Source organism: Gasterosteus aculeatus, chromosome 14 (assembly GCF_964276395.1).
Source record: "Gasterosteus aculeatus chromosome 14, fGasAcu3.hap1.1, whole genome shotgun sequence".
Lineage (NCBI taxonomy): Eukaryota > Metazoa > Chordata > Actinopteri > Perciformes > Gasterosteidae > Gasterosteus > Gasterosteus aculeatus.
Window position 1 is genome coordinate 9,908,097 of NC_135702.1, and position 20,203 is coordinate 9,928,299.

The window sequence follows — 20,203 nt, forward strand, 5'->3', positions numbered from 1 at the left end:
AAATTTTGAGTGGTTTTAAAAATGCTCACCTGTGGCTTTCAGGTGTGACACTTAGTGTCACCTGTAGTGTTACTCGCAGGTGCAGAGTGAGATAAGGGGGTGATGGACATGAGAACACAGCATTAAATCAGAAGAATGGACCATTACTTTCTGAATGTTTCACAGCGGTAAGGAACATCTGAACATCCTTTCCTCCCCATGAACCTGTGCGGAGGTGCCGGAGTAAAATAAGAAAAGCGAACAATACGGGCAAGGGGGCAGGGTCTTACCTTCACACGTTTCTTGTCATCAGTGATGTTTTTAGAGGGATACTTTTTTCATCACTCAATACATTTTATTTTCAGAAAATAGCTAAATAGTACACCTACAATTTTTGCATTTAGGTCATTTAGCCGACGCTTTTATCCAAAGCAACTTACGTTGCATTTTTGACCCATGGCTTTTTACATTTTGGTCCAGGGAGCAATTAGGGGTTGGGTGTCTTGCTCAGGGACACTTTAACATGGGACGTGGAGCAGGCGGGGCTCGAACCTCCAACCTTGCTGTTCCGGCACCCCCTCTCTACCCCGGCCCCACGCCGACCCTTCCTTCACTCCATTTCTCACGGTTGGCGACTTTGCAATGCGATGAAAGAAATTTGATTTCTTAAACAATGAAAGGGACTAAAAAGTAAAGCCTGCCTCATTATTTGTGTGTCTCTGTGGAGGTCTTCTGTCAGTCGCCTAAATTATGACAAATTAATCCAATTTTAATTTAGCTGATTTTTTTACCATCACACCTTCACTGCTGTCACAATAATATGTGGCTGGCTCACATTGTGTCAGGTAATGCACTTAATTGATTGTAGCAACATTATTTCATTCAGTTTGTGAGAACTGGCATTTTTGCATTTAAAATCCATGGAATCTCCACAGATATGCCAACCGTCAAATAATCGTTTTGCAAATGGAAAAATAACATAACCAATCCTTTACTTCTACAATATTATATTAAATTTCATCTAGAAACAATACCCAGCACTGGAAACATTTACCTATGTGAAGGAAAGGAGGTTCTGAACACTAGATGCAGAAATCCATTTTAAATCATGACGGCAATCAGTTGATGCTCTTGCTTTTTCTTGCAAAAGCTGTATTACATGCAGCTGTTGCTCAGAGCCTGTCATTATAGAAATGTGGCCATCAGCAGATTGAAATAGCTAACAGCTTTGTTGTAGGGACACTTTTCAAGCTGACTTTGTGATATCCATAAAACTTTACAGAGTTTGGCCCTGCTGCAGTGAAAGTTATCCTCAGATTATAATTTATATATTATATTCTATAGAATGCTGCCAAATTGTTTATTTGTGCTCACCGCAGCCTTTGGTGCTCTCTGGGATTTCAGAGAATAGTAAACGCAACAGCTTAAAAATATGAGTTAATGAGCTGGCTTTTTAAGTGTCAGTGTTTTTGCTCAGAAGGAAATATGTCCAATGTTTTTTTTTAGACAACCTCTCATTTTGCACGAGTTAAAATCCATATGTGCATAACCAAGGTGTGCTAATAAGGTAAAACAGTTTGGTGTGTGAGAAAGAGTGTGTCCATCTGTCCCTGGATCTTCGAATGTTAATGAATGAGAGTTTCTCACCTTCACTCCCGGGAATAAAATAATGCGTCTCAAACAAATTTAATGTCCTTGTATACTTCTTCCTTTGTCCACAATAAAAACAGATTATTATATTGCACAAAAGAAATCCAAGGAAATAATTTGAAGGTTCATTTATGTCAGGGTAGGAAGGCAGGACTCAAATACAGACTTTAAAGCAAAAAGACTTTAATAGCCATAAAGTCCAACAAAGCAAAAGGCCTACAAACACATACAAGTACCGGTGGGGAAACAGGCTGGCAGGAACGAGGACCATCCAGGACAAAAGACAATGACGCCACAAGTGACAAACAACACACACGGCTTAAATACACTAGGGAGGTGCAGGTGATTGGACACAGGTGGAAACAATCCGACAATCACAGGGGACGACAGGACCAGGCAGGAAGTGAAGTTACCCGAGGACACGAGTGGCAGAAAACTACAAAATAAGACAGGAAGTGAACCACACCGTGACAATTTAATTACATTAGATAGATACAATAGATTGTATACAAGCGGAAATCGGCTAAACTGGAATGATATTCTGTGATATACGCCTTTGTATACACGTCTGTCAAGAAATACTGCCTGAATTGAACATTTGTTAACACTGTTGATATTAGCAACGTGGGTCTGACCATTAATTGTTGTTTCCAATAGCATTCAAGAGCAATTTGTAACTGTCCATTCTTCTTTTGCTGTGCCACTGTGTTCCAGGTGTTCAGTGATTTTAATTCCACTCGCTTCATTAACTGCTGCAAACTCACTCTAAGCCTTGCGTTTAATCTGACACAAGGTGCCTTGGCGAGAAACAACTCCCTCTGCATAATGCCAAATGTTGCACACTCGATGAAGCTGAAGCCTGGGATCACGACAGCATCCACTCAGAGTGGGTGTGATGCTGGTGAAAGTAATGCTCAGTTCATTTGGTACCACATTGGTAAGCACACTTACATCTTTCTTTGGCAGAGGAGGAGTGACAGATTTCCTTAATCATTATCTTGTGACCACAAAAGAAAGACCCGTCCTCATTAGCTGGCGAGGCTTAGGAAAATATTCAGTGGTTTAACACATGCTCGTGGGTTTTAGTGACTGTTACCCATGTAGTCCAATAAAGAGCTGCACCGCACCTGTGCTCATACTGTAGAACTAGATATACTGCCTTGTATCTTTTCTTATGAACACAAGGTTACATAACTTTTTATAAAAAAAGAATGTGAGAAAATTCTAAACAAATAATTTCTTTAAGAACCTTTAAGAACATCGCCTGAAATGTAAATATGAAAGACAAAGAAACAAACAGTACATTTGGCCATGAAAACTACTGGCCAGTTATAAGTAAAGATAACTGCATGATTTTTCTTCACAAGGCCAATCTTGGGACTTACCTGGGAGTATTTTGACCATGGCCCCATTTAACTAATTTTCACGACCGTCATCCTTCAGTTCAGCTATTAGATAATCTGATTCATACATGTGACGTGCTAGTAACGATTTTTTTGCATGAAACTCTTTTTATTGTGTAATTGAAACATCAGTGATGCCTCTTATATTATAGAACATTCATATTTTATCATAGCTGTTAGGGGGCGAAATGATCGAGGTCATCAGAGGAGTTTAATTCCGCACTAAAGAGCATCATATTTCAGGCCAAGGTCAATGACAAAAGATTCAAAAAGAAAACTATATGCTTGTGTGTGTGCGTGTCCCACTTCCATATTCTAAAGGGAATGTGAACTAATTCTCATCTAATTTAAAATTGCTGTGTTACATTATTAATGAGGTGTTACGTGTTGTGGTTTGAGGAGTTATTGATCGCTGAGAACTCTAGTGTTATGTATCACCAAACAGAATAGTGGGAAGCACGTCAATGCCAACGACAAAGTCAAAGGGTCACCTCACATTTTGTTCACTAGTAATTATATTCAGAAATATCCTGCCGAGTGAGTCCACATTGGACGATCAGCTTTAAAAAATTGAATTAATTAATTAATCATCTCAATTCATATTTGTGACAGTCGAAAAAGAAAAGATTACTTTGACATATAGAGTGCAATGTGTGTCACAAAGACTTGTATAGACCCACAGCGGTGTAGTGTCACTCTTTGGTGGCTGTGGCTCACAGGCAGAGGTCACAAAAAAAAAGAACACGTAGACTTAAATTATTTAAATGCAAAGACACCCAAGACGCACTGGCAACTTTTTTTTTCCTTGTCTTGCAATTTTTATGATTAAGTCCACGACCCCCTGTTACGTTTTGGAGCCATAGGTCTTTGAAGGGAAATTACGTATTGCCCTGAGATAAATTGTATAAAAAGTTAAGTATCCGGCCCCTCCTAGACGGAGTCCTTTATTGATTCCTCATTAAATCCTCATTGGGGATTCAAAGTTTTCCGTTAGTTGTGTTATTCATTAAAACATGCATGTCTTAAAATACACACATACACACAGGACTGGTGTACATACATAAGTGCAGAGAATACATAGGACCTTCCTTGACCTTTACAATGCCTCTTAATAAAATTTTAAATAACGTGACCACCTCAGCCGTGACACATGGAGGAAGTATGGTTATGTCAGCTATAGCCACCCTCATCTCCAATATAAATCAGAGCTATTAGACGACTCCTTTATTATTGTTGTGGCCTGAAGCAGTCTCAGCAGATTCATTAAATGACCTCTGACCGACAGCATAGAAGCTGCTGAGTTTCTTACACCGTCACACATGACATCACATAAACTCATGTCAAATTAAATGAAGTGACTCTCTCAAGTAACCTGGTCCTCGTGATTTCCCAACTCTCAGTGAGCCGATTCATGGACGACTCTTTTGGTTCTGTTTGTCCCCCTCCAGCAACATGCAAAGAAAATATAACCCTTCACAAGCTTGCAGCTTGAATCAGCCATTTCAGTTAGAATCTGCTATTGTTATTTGGCTCAACTGGGTACGTTTATTTAGTCCCTTACTCGTTATTGTGTGAATGAGTGACTTCTTTGGTTCAGTAAGTGTTTGTTCATCATAACCGGCGCACGCTGAACCGCAGTCTGCAGCAGTGGCTCTCTGAAGTTCACTAGGTTGTGATGCACTGTTCAAAAGCAGGACTTTGACTCCCCCCACTTGTAAATCAAGTAAATTGTTACTCTCCAGACACTTAGTTTTGAGTATTCACTTAAAAGTACTGACACGTTTTTGGTTTAAAATGCCCTACTGCTTACATGACTCAATGCTGATGTCCCACAACAAACATTTATTAAAAAGTTACATGCACATTACCCTGGACAGAATAGTCTGCAGTCCACAGATCCGTGTAATCTTCATATCTGTAAAGACACAACAAAGTAAAACATACTGGCCTTGAAAGGTTTACCAACTGTGGGTTGTTTTTTTAAAATGTTTTTGCCGCTAGCAAGCAGACAGCAAGGGTTTGCTCTTTCTTCCGGTCGAAGCAGCAGTGTAGGATCTGCATCACACGGCTGCAGGGCAAACTGGACGAATACAGATGGATGACGGATTAAAACAGCAGCATCCAGAATAACATTAAAGTGTTTGAGCACAACAAAAACAGCAAGAAAATCTGTAGTGTTCCTTTACTTGTAGATTTTCTTTCATTATATAAGTCTCAGGCACTCTGGTTTGGAATAGATGTAATCCTTCCAAAAACATTTTTCCTAATTTGCTGTTTTGAGGGTATTTGTAACCAGCACTCTTTACATCTAAAATTTCACATAAATGAGAAATTTACCCTAAAGAACTTTCTGTCTTTTGCAGTTCAATGAACCGGGTACAAACAATCTGATCAGTATAACTGTACAGTAAGCTAAATTAGGTGCGTTTACATATGCGCTCTTCCTGTCGCCGCATTTAATTTCCTACGGTGCATCCACAGCAACATCTGAAGTGTCCCACACACTGAATTATTCACATCACAGTGCCTATGCACACACAGCTGGCATGCTCTGCTTTTAATATTTTCATTCTGTTTTCAAAGACAGAAAGGCTGTGGTGGTCTGTCAATAAACCAGGCAGAGCTGACCTCCTCTGAAGTCAGTCAGCACCGTCTCTGGCTGCAGCTCTAACTGCTCCTGATGCGTATTTCAGGTTTCATGTGTGGAATTTATACCACAGATGGGGCTTGATGTCAGGATTTTTGTGTCCTGTATGGTCCCGTAATCATTTCAATGATTTCATCATTTCCACCAAAGTAAAAGAATGAGCCTGAAGCTAATTCTCATTGTCTTTAACAAATAAAATATACCTTTATTTCCGCCTAATGCTGGCTTTCTTAACGGTTAAGAGACACATGTATAATTAGACCCTCCGGGTGATGTGAAGACGGAGGGATTGAAGTCAGAAAGTCTGGAAAAAGTGTGAGAAGTTAGACAGAAGGAGTGAGGCCGGACAGAATGGAGACAGTTTGAAAATGGCAAACACCCACAGCGTAAGGAGGAGGTGGGAGGATTACCAACAAGAGAATGAGGCCTTGGCAGCTATGGAAGAGTTTAAGCAGGGAGGAAGCCGTGAGAGAATAATGCTATTTCCTGTATCCCTCCGTCTTTCTGCACCATCCTTTCTGTGTTGTGTGGGAGTGAGCAAAGCCAGAGGGGAAGAGAGAGAGGCTGCCTGTGTTGTGTTGCTGGAGGTGGTCAGGGGGAATTTATGTCAATGTGTGATGTTGTGCCTACTGTAAAATAACGCAACATTTCCACAGATAATGCTGAGTATCAATTGGATCTTCATACGTGGTGTGTTTACCCTTAAACTGCGTAACATGGTTCAATTCAACCTTAAACATGAACCTAGAAAATGTATAAATATACACATGTTGATTACATAGATAGATAGACCAAATACATTATAAATTAAACTACCAAATCAAAATAAAATGTTAACAGTACTACTTGAAACATGTTTGATAAAATATGCTAGTGTTTGTGCATTTGATTTTTTGGTAACTAAATGAAAGCGATTCATGTGGAGGATAATTTCAACATACTAACCAACCCTTTTCCAAAGCGCAAATACGAACGAAATGATTAATATATTCAAGCTTTCATATCCCACCCTCCAATGAAAAGACAGTTACACACTCAACACCCCCTTGCAATAATATGCTCCATCATGTGCTACAACATGACATGTATTATGTTGAATACTATTTATTATATTGATTGATCCTGAAACTACAAAGGCTAAAGAGCTTGGGCATGCAGCAAATAAATCCCTCCATTAGGAGAATCAAAATTTGAGATCTAGTTGATTCTATTTAAAAGACTAATAAAGATCTAAGCCTTCTCCATCCAACATATCCTTCTCTTACATATACAAGTTCATTTATCTGCTGTCTAAGTTGATTTATGACAAATATGTCTTTTTATAGAAATATGTCAAACAACACTTTGTGGAGTGGACCCTTATACACTCTTTTAAAGTGTTAAAATAACACCATAAGTGGCTGACGGTCTTAATTTGGCTCTGCTGATTTTGCTCTGTGGTCAGTCTCGAGACCCCCAACTGTTACTGCCACTCATGTAGCATGGGGGTCCACACGGTACATTTTTCAGTATTAAAGTAACACTTAAAGAGTTCAATTTGACACTTTTGCAGAGTGTATCACAATCGGAATTAGAGTTAAATTAACTGTTTAATAAACTCTAATTAGAGTAAAAATGCTTAACACTATATCGGGTTGAATAAATTTACCACTATTTCAAATAACTCTGGACGGTGCTGAGGTTACACACTAACCCTAACCTTGTTGACAATTTTATTTACCAGTGCTGTGTTTTCACGGCAGTAATATATACTAGAACTCGTTGGTAGAGCTCGGGGCTCGACCCGGCTTGCCCGCTCTGTCTGTCTGTCTCAGGACGGTGGTGTGCACTGTGCACATGCACGGCTAGACGGGCTTTGGTTGCCGGATGAAGCAAGCTCGGGAGGTTGCACGACGTACCCTCCATGAGCCTGAGACAGACGGACCGGCAATGGGCTGGAGAATCATGTCAAATAAACGTACTCTATGCAGAGTAAAGTCTCTATGTATAAGAGTATGCAAAGTACATTACGTAAATTCGAGGTGTAGTTGTGTAATGTAGTGTAAAATTACAACCATCCATTAAAACTGTGCTGTGTCACTGAAATTTAACACTATAATTTTACAATAAATTTACTCAGTATCAAATTACATCCAATTTGTTTTCATTGTAAATTTTTCAAGACGTCATGAATTGACAAGCAAAATCAGTTAATGCAAAATAATGCATCTCACATCTCTTTACAGTGCAGGGCAACAATTCAGAACATTGACCTCAGATCTGCATGAAATGGCAATAAGGAACAACATAAAAGGAGGAATAGTGCATTTGAACATTGGTTTAAAGCAAAAAAGGTAATTTATGTTCAATAACTTTATAATCCCGTCAGGATGAAGCCCGACCAGCAATTTTCCACAGAGCGATACGTTGTCATCTTTAACAACAATAGTCCTTATCTCACAAAAACACAGGCATCTCACATTCTACCTCAGTAAAGATAATAACGTTACGGCAGTACTCTGTACACTTGGACAGATAAGCGAGGCGAGTAACCATGAACAGAACGTTCGCCTGACAAGTGTATTTCATCTAGTTAACTCATAACTTCAAGCTCTAATGAAGCAACTTCATCAAAACAACGACTGTTTGACTTTGTCAACATCAATATTGTACACAGTAGTTTGGATGAACATGTACATCTTGAGGTTGACCTGCAATGTACGGCCTAATGAAGAACTGGTGGATCACATTCTTCCTTGTTAGGAGTCCAGAGAAGACAACACACATGAAGAGACAATTGTATAGTTGTGATTATAACAACTGATTTATAATTTAAAATTCTTGTCATGAATTAGAAAATAAAATAGCAAACTTCTCAAATGCCACAAGATGCTTCTCTGCAGACACCTTTCCTGGTTTCTTCCCACCCTGAGGAGAAGGTGACTAGTGGCATTAGGTCACTGTTGTATTCACAAAGACAACAACTCTTGTGATCGCAATACATAGCAAGCCGTCATCTCGAAGCAACGCCGGCCACTTTGAGCTCTTTGAGCAAAAACAACAATAGTGTTCTTCCAGCCCGGTTTATTTGAAAGGCCATTTCACTGTCTCTCATTCTCGCCGTGTTCAGGTGGGTGAGAATATATCAACGTCAGTATTCATATGTGTAAAAAACACACAGATAGACAGATGGGGGAAAATACAGCCTTCAGTTTCCCTAATCGGGGTGCAGGCGTGTTTTCTCTGTGTGCCATCAGCGATACGTCGAGGAGGACGGTCTCGATGCCGCGACGCATCTTTAAATGCATAGTGGACTTTTCTCACGTTGCTTCTTTTTGGAGGTGGCAATAAATAAATAATTGTTGGAACGGGAAGAGGTGTAGAGACAGAGTTGCTTCATCTGTTAACAACAAATGTGGGGCTGATTGAAAAATAAAGAGATAAAGCGACCAATGTATGTAAGCTACTGATGTTAGGCACTTTCGGTTTAGACAAGTCTGAACGTCTTCTTTTGAGTTCTACAGTTGGACTTTATTTCTAATGAAGCACGTCTTCCTAGATTGTAGTTTACTCTTTTTTTCAGTGGTTTGTCCCTCAGCAGGTGATACCACCCGCAACAAGGTTTCCTCAATGAGAATATTGCCGTCCCAGTGAACATATTTCATAGGCCTTTTTCACAGAAAAAGATGTTGACAAACATGTGTCAAACTGGGCCAGTTCATTAGAAAATTAGAAAATATCTGAAGACTTCACCCGACATTAACTTGATTATTTACACCCGTTCTTTTACCGTTAATAACCCCTATAGACATATAGCCACTTATTTTAATTTTCTCTTTTTATGTGCATGGCCGCAGTCACTGTGAAGGTGTAAAAGTGTACAGGCGGAGGTTGCTGTAATACAGAAAAGAATCAGCAGACTCCAATTAATCAATAGACAGGCAGTTCAAGTACTGATGTTAAAATAAACCTACAGATAACAAAGTAATCTGATAGAGAAAAATTAAGCAGACAGCCAACACAAACAGAGATAAGCAAAGTGACGTGCTGCTGATTATATGCCAATGAAAAGCGGTAGTTGTCGAGTACACGTCAGCAGGGGCTGTTTGACGTGTGGTATATTGCTTTGTATATTCACTAAACAGCACTTTACCACAATTATGCTACATGACCCAGTCTGGCCTTTTTTCTAATTTGTCTCTTTCTAATTAGACTGCATCTCACACTGGACATTTTTTCTCTGCTACATAATTTCCTCTGTGGACCACGAGTCAGGGATAAAGGGCAGGGAACTGACCAGAGTTAATGTCTTAACAGAATAACGTTTATCTTTTTTCAAGGACAAGGTCTGAATGCCATTCAACAAATATTCTATCATCATAATTTTATTTCATAACTAGACTTCTTATAACTCAGAGATTCAGAATGTGGACTCCCAAGTGATGATGTAACAAGGATGCTCAATCCTAGTTAATTACTACAAAATTAAATAAAAAAAATGAAGAATAAACATGGATAAAATGCTCCCTAAAGAATAAGATTAGAAGATCCACGTTGCTACATTTGTAATGGGTTACATAATTGGCCAATTATGTCGAGGTTTACCAAACAACGAACACAGTTAATGTGGCGAGGCTACGTGAGTCATAGTCTACAGTATATATGGAAGCATTGAAGATGCTCGGTTTGAATTCTGAACGGTTTAATATGATGACCTTTTGTGGTAATTATGTAGCATGTCTTTCATTATTTTCTGTTCCACCTGAAGTAACGCGCTTAGATTCCCCCTGGATCCTCTCGGCACAATGATGAGCGTCCACACCGATAGCGGTTCACTATGGTCTTTCTTTTCTTCTATTCAAGGAATTCACTCTCTCCATACACAAAGACCATCTGGAGCGTCAGCGTTCTCCTCCCCTGCCTGGTCCGCCTAATGGTTATAGATAGAAAGGGAAGACACCATCATTGGACGCCATCATCTGAGGCGGATTAAGCCTCTTCCCGGCACCGTCCAGCTGAGCCCAACCACGGCCGGCCACACCTGATTATATGAAAAGGAGAAAGCGAAGTTGTAACCTCTGGCAGTGATGCTGTCGTTGCAGCCTGATCTCCAAAACCTGTTCGTAAAAAAGTATACGAAAATCTTGAAGATACAAATTCGTAGTGATACATACTAAATAAATACGGACTGCAACTATTCAAAGTGAATGGGGACCTGCACCCCGTAAACACACTTCGTGAAGTCTAACGATGTAAAATAAACGTGTTATGATTGCATTTTTAACGAGAAATTAATGTTAAATTGTAAGAATACAATACTAACCCTAACCCCCTCAAAAAATCCAACATGACGGAGAGACGTTCACTCAAGAATCCGACATGGTCCGCCATGTTGTTCACTCAAGGGGCGTGGTTAACCACCGCCAGTTCGTATGTATTGTTACGAATTTGTATGTTCAAGATTTTCGTATACATTTTTACGAACAGGTTTTGGAGATCACGTTGGTCGTTGAGAAGTGTAGATTAGTTCAATCAAAGCTGATCAGCAATATTTTGTTAATGCTACGGTGTCGAATTCCTGCCCTTTGCTGCCTAATAAAGACTCAGAGCACTTTCTGGCATCTAATACATCCTACACCAAAGTGAAAAGAACAGCTCTTTTCACTCTCTTAAAGTGTGTTACTTTGTTTTTTTTTTGGAGCTGGTAGCTGTCATTACCACCTGTTAGCTCCGTCCTCTGTCAGAGGGGTGTGCAGAAAAACACATAAGCCTGTGTGTTTTCCCTTTCCCTTACCTTGAAGTACTTCAAAGAATGCATTAACCGACAAAATGCATATGTTTTTATTATCTGTATGTTTCCATTACTTAGATCTACATTGTAAAGCGTCTTTGGGTACCAAGAAAAGCGCTATTAAAAAATGAAAGTATTATTGTTATTATTACAAATGAATTATATATAAATAATATATATGGTATATTATATATAATATATTTAATAATAATAGGGTTACCTGGAGACATCACTGTATTGACAGATCCACACATCCAGCCGGTTGCTTCATCTTCGTTAAAACAATTACCTGGAGACATCACTGTACAATATTGATAGAAAACACATGAAAGGCAACAAGGAAAAACATGTTGTAAATAGACAAAGAGACCAATTAATCATTATTTAGCAGATTTTCCTCCATTTTAAGAACATCAAATTTGGAACTGTCTTTCAAGATAACAGTTAATGTCACTGATAATATATTAATTCAAGTCATATTCCTCTTAGCTTTCAAATTATCCGAAAACAGTTTGAATATTTGCTCAGCCATGTTAGACCACAACTGCATCACTTCGATGTGATAAAAGGCAGTAGCTGTTAAGCTCACATTATAAGGATACGTCTACACGCATTAGAACTAGCCCCTTTAAAGACAGCACTGACTTTGCAAAAAACGGCGCATTGTCGAACACATTGAAATTCTGATCCCTGAGGCGGGTGACGCTGCACTACCTGTTAAGGTGAGACACTGCGATAAGATCATTCCTGATTATTCCTTTTAAGCTCGCTCCCCGCTCAGAGGCAGGTGAAAAAGGAAGAGGCTTGTTTTGCTGTCCCACATCAACTGGCCTACTTAAAGAAGATACACAGGAGGGAAAAACTAATGAAGAGGGAGGATGAAAATCAGAATAGGACTCACACTGAATATTGCTGCTAACTTCTAAGAAATATGTTTTCCATGTTGAGTTGAGGATTCATGCAAAAATAAAGCCCCTGATGTAAAGGATAGAAAAAATAATAATAATCATAAATAATCATCAATAATAATAAAACACAGGCCAAAGCCTCGGTGACGACTAGCTGAAACAAGTTGACCAAAAACATCTACATTTGTGCTCTAACATTCACGCACAGCCAATGTCAATAGGATGAACGGATACTTAAAAATCCGTTCGGAATGTATGAAATAAGTTTTGTTTGTGATAAAAAATACAGAAAGCAAGAAGAGAACAGAATTGGAGTACTTCTTCGTTTCACACAATCATTTCCGAAGACTGAGGGGCGCATACGGCAGACGCAACACATCCAGCCTGTTGCTTCATCTTCATTAAAACAATTTATGTAAAGACCAGAAACAACAGAAAAACAACTATGATGCAACGGAATGTAATAACCTGCAAACATTAAATTACCATAAGTTTGTCTCGACCGAGTGCTTTGTCACATGTTGAGCCTTGTAGTCTCTGCTGTTGTGGTATTGAACGATGTTGCTGTTTACAGCATTTACTCATAGATAGTGAAACTACCCAATTTACTGCAATCTATTCAAGACCAGGGGCATAACCAAGTATTAAGTATTATTAAGTTTTATACTTTTGCTTAATCTAGTGTTACCACTACTACTTTTGTTATTACAAATTTTTATTTTTTAAATACTGTATTTAATTATTTTGCGGCTCAAATTGGCACGTTTGTCTTTCTTTGAATTTACGTTTTGTAATGATCTGTTATTTTTTATGGTTCGCACTTGAGCTATCTTACTCTCAGTCATCTGTAAAGGGGGGTTACGGCACCAACCTCTATGAAAGGGCTAAAAATAAATAAATCGATTGACAGATTGTCCTGGGAACTGTGATGTGAAGCATTGTCCGTCTTTTGTGTTTGAACAGATCCAACCTCAATTAAAGGTGCTGGAATTGCCGGCCTCAGCAGGATTATAAAAGGCCCGCCTGCAAGTCTTTTGCATGGTGAGCGGCCCTTTGCATCGGCAGCAGATCCGCAGGTTGGGTTGTTTTCCTCTCTCTTAGACACGGGGAACTCATTATTCATTCAGTCTGACGGCCACGTTTCAAGTCAGATGAAGAATAAAATAATTGTTTATTATTAACAGATGGTATGTGGCGATAGTCTTGACGGAGACTTTCGCGTTTTGACTTCTCTGGCAGCACGGACGTACTGAGAGTAGAGAGCCAATCGTATTCGAGCAGCAAGACGATGACGGTGTAATTGTTTTGTTGCACTATTTAGATAAAAGGACAACAGCTTATCGAAACAGCTGTCATCATGATTTACAACCGTAAACAATTGTGACAGCAAGGATATTGTGAATGATCGTGCATGATGAATGAATGGTAGGTGTGAAAAATATGCTACAATCCTAAACATTAATGAATGTAAGTTCACTCTTCTATGCTTTATTGCCTTAATTTCAGTGTTACAGAGCTTCAGCATTGGGTCCACCTTTTGTCCAAATGAGTGGAGTGGACGAGAACACAAGTGCTCGTATTAAAGTGCTAAGCCAAAGATAGAGCAGATACTAGGACATGGCTTTCAGCCAGCAGATTAAAAGGCTGATATTGAGTGAGGGCAGCTTTTTATGGAGTGGCAAGCTTTGGTTTCCACTGAGCCACATACTTTTCAGACCAATATTAGCGGCAGTAAGAAGAGAAGGCTAAATCATCCTAAACCAGTGGACCATCTGACCATTTGCAGCACAAGTTACACAACAAAATCATCTATTGAACTGGCTGGATTTATTAAATAGTCCAGTTCTCGAGTAATTATATTAAACGTTTGCTGATTTGCTTAATTCTTATAATAATTTCTGCTTGTTTAAAGTTTTGAATGGGTATCGTACGTTTTTACGGCAAGGATTAAACAGGAATAAAGCAATCAACCTTTTGGATTAGAAGTACTAAGAGGAACAAAATCAATCAATCAAAATCTAATGTGCCAAATAATCGTGATGGTCGGACATTCGAGGCTAAGGCTGTGAGAAATTAAATGCGACATTAGTATTTTTCTGCCAATGGCAATACCAGGTATACGTACAATGTACGCCAGGTTGGATCTGGCAACAACAACAATGATGATAATAATAATAACACTAATCTAGAAATACAAGTGCTCCCTCTCAGATTCTCTCAGCACACTTCCTCAGCTCCGTCTCTGTAAATGGGTCCCAACTACCCCGGATTGGAGACTCCAGCATGTATCCATGGCAAGTCCACAGGCTTGATTACGATTCAGTTGGAGAGCTCAGAAGTAAAACAACAATATAATTGGGGACGTCCATCAACACGTTGTGCCCACTGTGATAAGGAATTTGTTTCTCTCCGTATCCCTCGAAGATAAACATAAGCCGTGTGCACACTTTGCTAAATGATGTTAAGAGCAGGATGCAATGAGCAGTATGAGAATGTAATATTGTAAATATCCATATTTAGCAAATGTCTTGGCATTTCTGGTTTCCCGGAAGGCCGTTAACCAAAACGCTTGGTAAATAACTTTGGGGCTTCTTAGTTGGATTAATGAGACAAGCATTACTTCATGATTCCTCTGTTCTTGGTTATTTATTCATTGTTGCTGCGCTACGTTTGTTGTTTACATTTTTAACAGTGGAAATACAGATTAGAGATTTGGCATAACAGCGCCAACTTCACAGAGAAGGGGAAGGTTTGATGAGGTCAAAACACTTAGTATAGTAGTATTAAGAAGAACTTGTTGCAAAGAGAATGCTCTCCATGTACCAGGAAGCTCTTCACCTCTAAGAACAGTTCAATAACTCCATTTATGAGATTTAGGATTCCACTTTATATATGGGACAAATTCCTCACTTGTCCCTCCTGCCCAGTGGAATATCACCGAATTGTCCCTTTATAAGATACCATCAAACTTAAAACGCGTTCTTCAGAAGTCTAATGTAGACTAACGATTTAAATGTAAAACCCATTAAAGGACTCGAATGGCCCATTTCATAGGTTGTTAGGTCATGGACAGCAACTAGTGCTGGAATTAGATTTATTAAATTTAGCAGATTAATGACATGAATAACAAAAACATTGCATGAGAGAGCAATCCTGCAGTACATCTTGATACATAAATGAAACAAAAGAATGCACACACACACACCAATGTTCTCTCCATGAACCAAAACAATAAACTGGCCTCAATTGATTATATTTAAAACCCTTCTTTCCCCCTTATCGGCCTCGTGGAGTGAATATAATTACACATTTTCTGGATTGTGTCATCAGAATCGGCATCGCCGCTGAAAAAAACCCTCTTGTTGTTACTCATGAGGAACACATCTCTTTGTCTCACAGGCCTAGAGTTTGTATTTGAATGCCTCATTTCAACCTCGCTGATGGATTAGTGATGCAGAACCTAGGGGCATGTCTGAGTTATCCATCGCCATCCTCTGAACCCCGCGCAGCCCTCAGAGCAGCCAGGCATCGACCGCCCTCCATGAGTCAGAAGCGATAGAAAGGTGTGCAGCCTTGAGACACTCTTTCGTGATCGCTCACGTCCTCCCACAATGCACTTTTGCTATTTCCTCAGCACAGCTCCATTAATGCCTTTGTTTTTTCTCTGTTTCTCCTCACCTCCTATCTTAGGCTTGAGTTAGATGCTTTGACCTGCCGGATGCTTTCTACACACAGCACAAAGCTCTGGAAGCCCTGACTAATGTACTCGCTGGTGTTAACAGCTTACAAAGAGAGATACGTGTAAAAAAGTGATCATTTCAATTTTCCATGCAGTTCCTCACAGGAGCAGCAGTCTAGTGAAAAGGGTTTAACTTTTTGAGAGAGCAATTACACGTGGTTACATGTGTTAATATTCTAAGATTAATCTGTGTGAAAATGCAAACAGAAAATGGTGACAAAAATATTGAGTTATATTGTAATGATTAAAGATGACCGAATCATTTTGCTAGTCTCATGTGCCCTTCAACAAAGAAAACTATAGGTTTTCTATGAAAGGACTCAAACATTGAATGTTATCGATATAATAGATGGATTCAGAGGAGTAGCGCTGCGTCAGTGATTGCCAGCAGTGCGAGCGCATTTAAAAAAGGTCAGTATGTAATCTCCTTTTTTCAATTCAGCGTGGCTGAATCCAGCATTCTTCAGTTTAGAAGAATGCTTTAGAAGAAAGGCTCATCTTATATTAAGATATATAATGTGTTAGTTTCAGATCGTCAAACACCTTGGTTACAACATGAAACAATTTATTATGCTAAAATAGTTACTAATAAATTTAACCTACACTGATAAAACAGCCCAGTATCATGATGCATTCCATTCCTATACAAAAGTTTTGCACCTCTGTAACCAAAATGTAAATTTGTCAAAGTGTTAATTTTGTTTTAGTTTTTGGTTCATGTTAAATAAACATGGTGAGTTGAGCTAATCAATATGAAAAAGGTATCAATCCTCCCATCTACAAGATCTTTTCCATCAAGTTTGTAATCTTTTATCTGGAATACGTTTGGAAGTAAACTTAACCAAACATATGTTGATAACATTTAGAGACTGAACCTTTGTACATAATTCCAGTTTTCGGACCCATCCTCAAAGCAACAATGGCATTATAAAACGCAGTGTGCATGCTTTCTGTGGGGGAATTTTATTGGATGATTTTACATTTGCCTGTACAATTTGTACAGGGAAAAAAGATTTGCTGAGCAATTGCTCGAACTCAAAACGTGAACACAAATTAGCATATTTTAATAAGCTCCAAAAGATGGCAAAACCTCACCTGCTAGGGAGGAAAATAAATGAATAAATGTATGTTTTAAGTAATGCTTCCTAGTGGACCTGAAACCGCCAGTATGCTTTCTATTTCTTTTATCCTCATATATTGAGTTTTCTATACTTGATAATATAAACACATACACCGAATATGTAGGAAACAGCACCATGTTGTTAATACATTTCCTCACTCCTTTCCTTGTGTGCATGCAACAGGGAGAGACCGGGAGGAACTGGGCTGCACATGATCTGATCTCACATACAGCAGAATGGGTCTGACGGGAGCTCAAATGCCTGGCAAGGAGAAAAGAACGTTGAACAAAAGCCAAGAGGGTTAGTAGTCTTTTGTACAGATTCTTATGACTCATAAAAGACAAAACCCCTCTGAGCTACAGGACTGTTAAATAGATCTAAAGCACTATCTGTCTGCAACTTCCTCGGCATTTTGGAAGCTGCTGCTCTGTTTCCAATGTGAGAACCGATTAAACGGATTATAACATTCTGCATATTATTTGCCCTGCAAGCTGACCTCAACAGATTGGTCATGGATCGGGGGGCAGACGGGCTTTGGCAGAAATAGATATTTCACCGCTTCTGGCTTCCCAATCTTATTGGAAATCATTAAAGGGCATTTTGCACCCTCTCGTCTTAATGTCATTCCTTTCCCCCAGAGAGGAGTCTTGTTCTGCTAAATGGAGCTCCAGTCACAGGTCTCATGCTTCGCTAATGAAAGAGTAATGCAACGTGAACAAATGACGCTGTGTTGACGTTGACAACATACACTAAATCTCATCTAAACAGTACGACTGTGTTTATTTCGTTGACAGCTAGAATTCCTAATGCATGCAGTAGCTGGCGTATTGCTGCAATTCTACCATCAACACTGGATGGTGTTTCTCTATTGCATTAGTGTGCTTCAATCCTGTTTATGTATAAAGACAGCTCTTGTTGGCATCTTCATTGAAAATGCACAAAATTGAACGGACCTCCTCTCTCTCAGCTTTTCAATGTAGCGAAACAGAAGATGGATTTTACTTCATATAATGCATCAGGATGATTTTACAACAACAAAAAATAGAAAACTAGTTAGACATCGACATGAATGAGGGATGATTTGTGTGCCGTGCTGCAAAAAACCTCGCGTTTACCACCAAGGACGGTGGAGACAACTATTTAATTACCACTCTTTCTAATCTGCTTCTAATACTTTAACAGGAATATCTATTTTGTACCTCTCAAATTCTCACTTGCATCCTGCTAAGAGGCTTTCAGTCGGAACAAAGTAAAAAACGATTTGCTAAAATAAAATGCGCAAAACATTAATTGGGCTCTTGAATAACAACAAAATAATTCCATTTTAATTAATTAAATCCCCCTGGAGGACAGACTCCTAAATGAAACCATCCGCTCAATAATACTACCGGAAATCATTGGAGAGGAGTAAAATACTTTGGTTATCGGCTTTCTAATCTCAGGGGTCACTGGCCCTGTAAAGGTAAATTCTGTGACTGATGAGAGTGCTGTCTTGCTCAGATTTACACAACTGTATTGATGTGGGGGGCTTGATTGAGATGACTTTCATTCTCAGCGCTGGGGAGGAATGACACGAGGGAGACGTGCCACGAGCAAAGGGGGAGTTCGGCGGATGCACTTGAAGAAATTAAAAAACGTGGTAGAGGCCGCGGCAATTACAGGAATGATTCCTGGCAAGTGAGGAAAGCCGGCCGGGTGAGATGTTCGATGCATTTTAAGAGCTTTTGCACTGCTCCACATCTGTGGGGGAAGGATGATTTAGAGGGGCTCGCTGTTTTTAGTTCTACTCAATCAGCTAAAAGCAGGAATGGTTGCAGAAAGGTTCCTGTGTTGTTAATGCCTTATGTATCTTCACGTTTGTGTAATCCTATTTAATCTTTGTTTGACCAGCAGAGTTCTGCTGAGCTGGCCAATCTCTCTTTAACTTATACTAATGTTAGGAGTTTTCTTGAGATGCACTATAGGAATTGCATCTATTGATTTTTTGTCTTTTCTCAGTTATTGTCCTATGTGCCTCAAAGATAGTTACAAAGTAGTATGTAGCTATTTAATTATCTAGTTTAAATTCTTTCCTCGATTAGGATCAAGATAATAAGAGCATGTTAACTTTTCTTGCTGCCCGCTATCTATATGTTTACTGTAATGTCTGCATTTGCATTCTTGCTTGTGTGATGTTTATATTCTGTTAAGATAAACTAGAGGAAAAAATTTATTTAATGACTGCTATTAGATAGTTCTGTTTTTTTTTTATTACAAAATCATTCAATCAATGAATCAGTCAAACTTTAACAAATACTGCGAGTGCTTTATTAACATGCGTGATGTTAAAACACCAGACCGATAAAGAGAGCCTACCTATATGACAGCGAGTGTGACAGACAGATGTCTCCCTCTGTCCTGCAGATGCTTGAGTCTTACTGCCACTTTACTGCTCCAAATAGAAGAAAAAAAGTTTTACCATTTGGAATACCGGTTGATGCAAAAGTATTACGGTCCTCAAAGAGAACAGGAGGCTCGGCTGACAATATTAAAATAAATAAGTCAAATAAAAATAATAAAATTGTTTAATAATAATGGATTTTTGCCAGTTGAAGGGTGAAGTGATGAGTCTGCTCTATCAAACATCTTCTCCATCCACATCCTCACCGGAAGCAGACTAGTGTAACCGTCATAGTTCAGGAAATGACTCATCTAGTTACCACTCAGACCTGCACGCGCATCAAGCTTGTTACCGTCCAACCACATAGACAGTGTTCATTCTTCTCTAAAGAACAACGCACTATAGCAGACTTGGTCAGACACAAAAGAAAAAAGAGTTGATTGTTGGAAGTCTTCACTATGACTGAGGCCCATCTATCTGCAACGACTACACTTGCATGGAGCACATGTGTCATCAGCACAGTTTAGCTGAACAGCCTCCTGCTTTTCAAGCGGAGCTTTTAAAACATTCTGCACAAAGTAACTCACAATCACTTCCCAAAGTGCT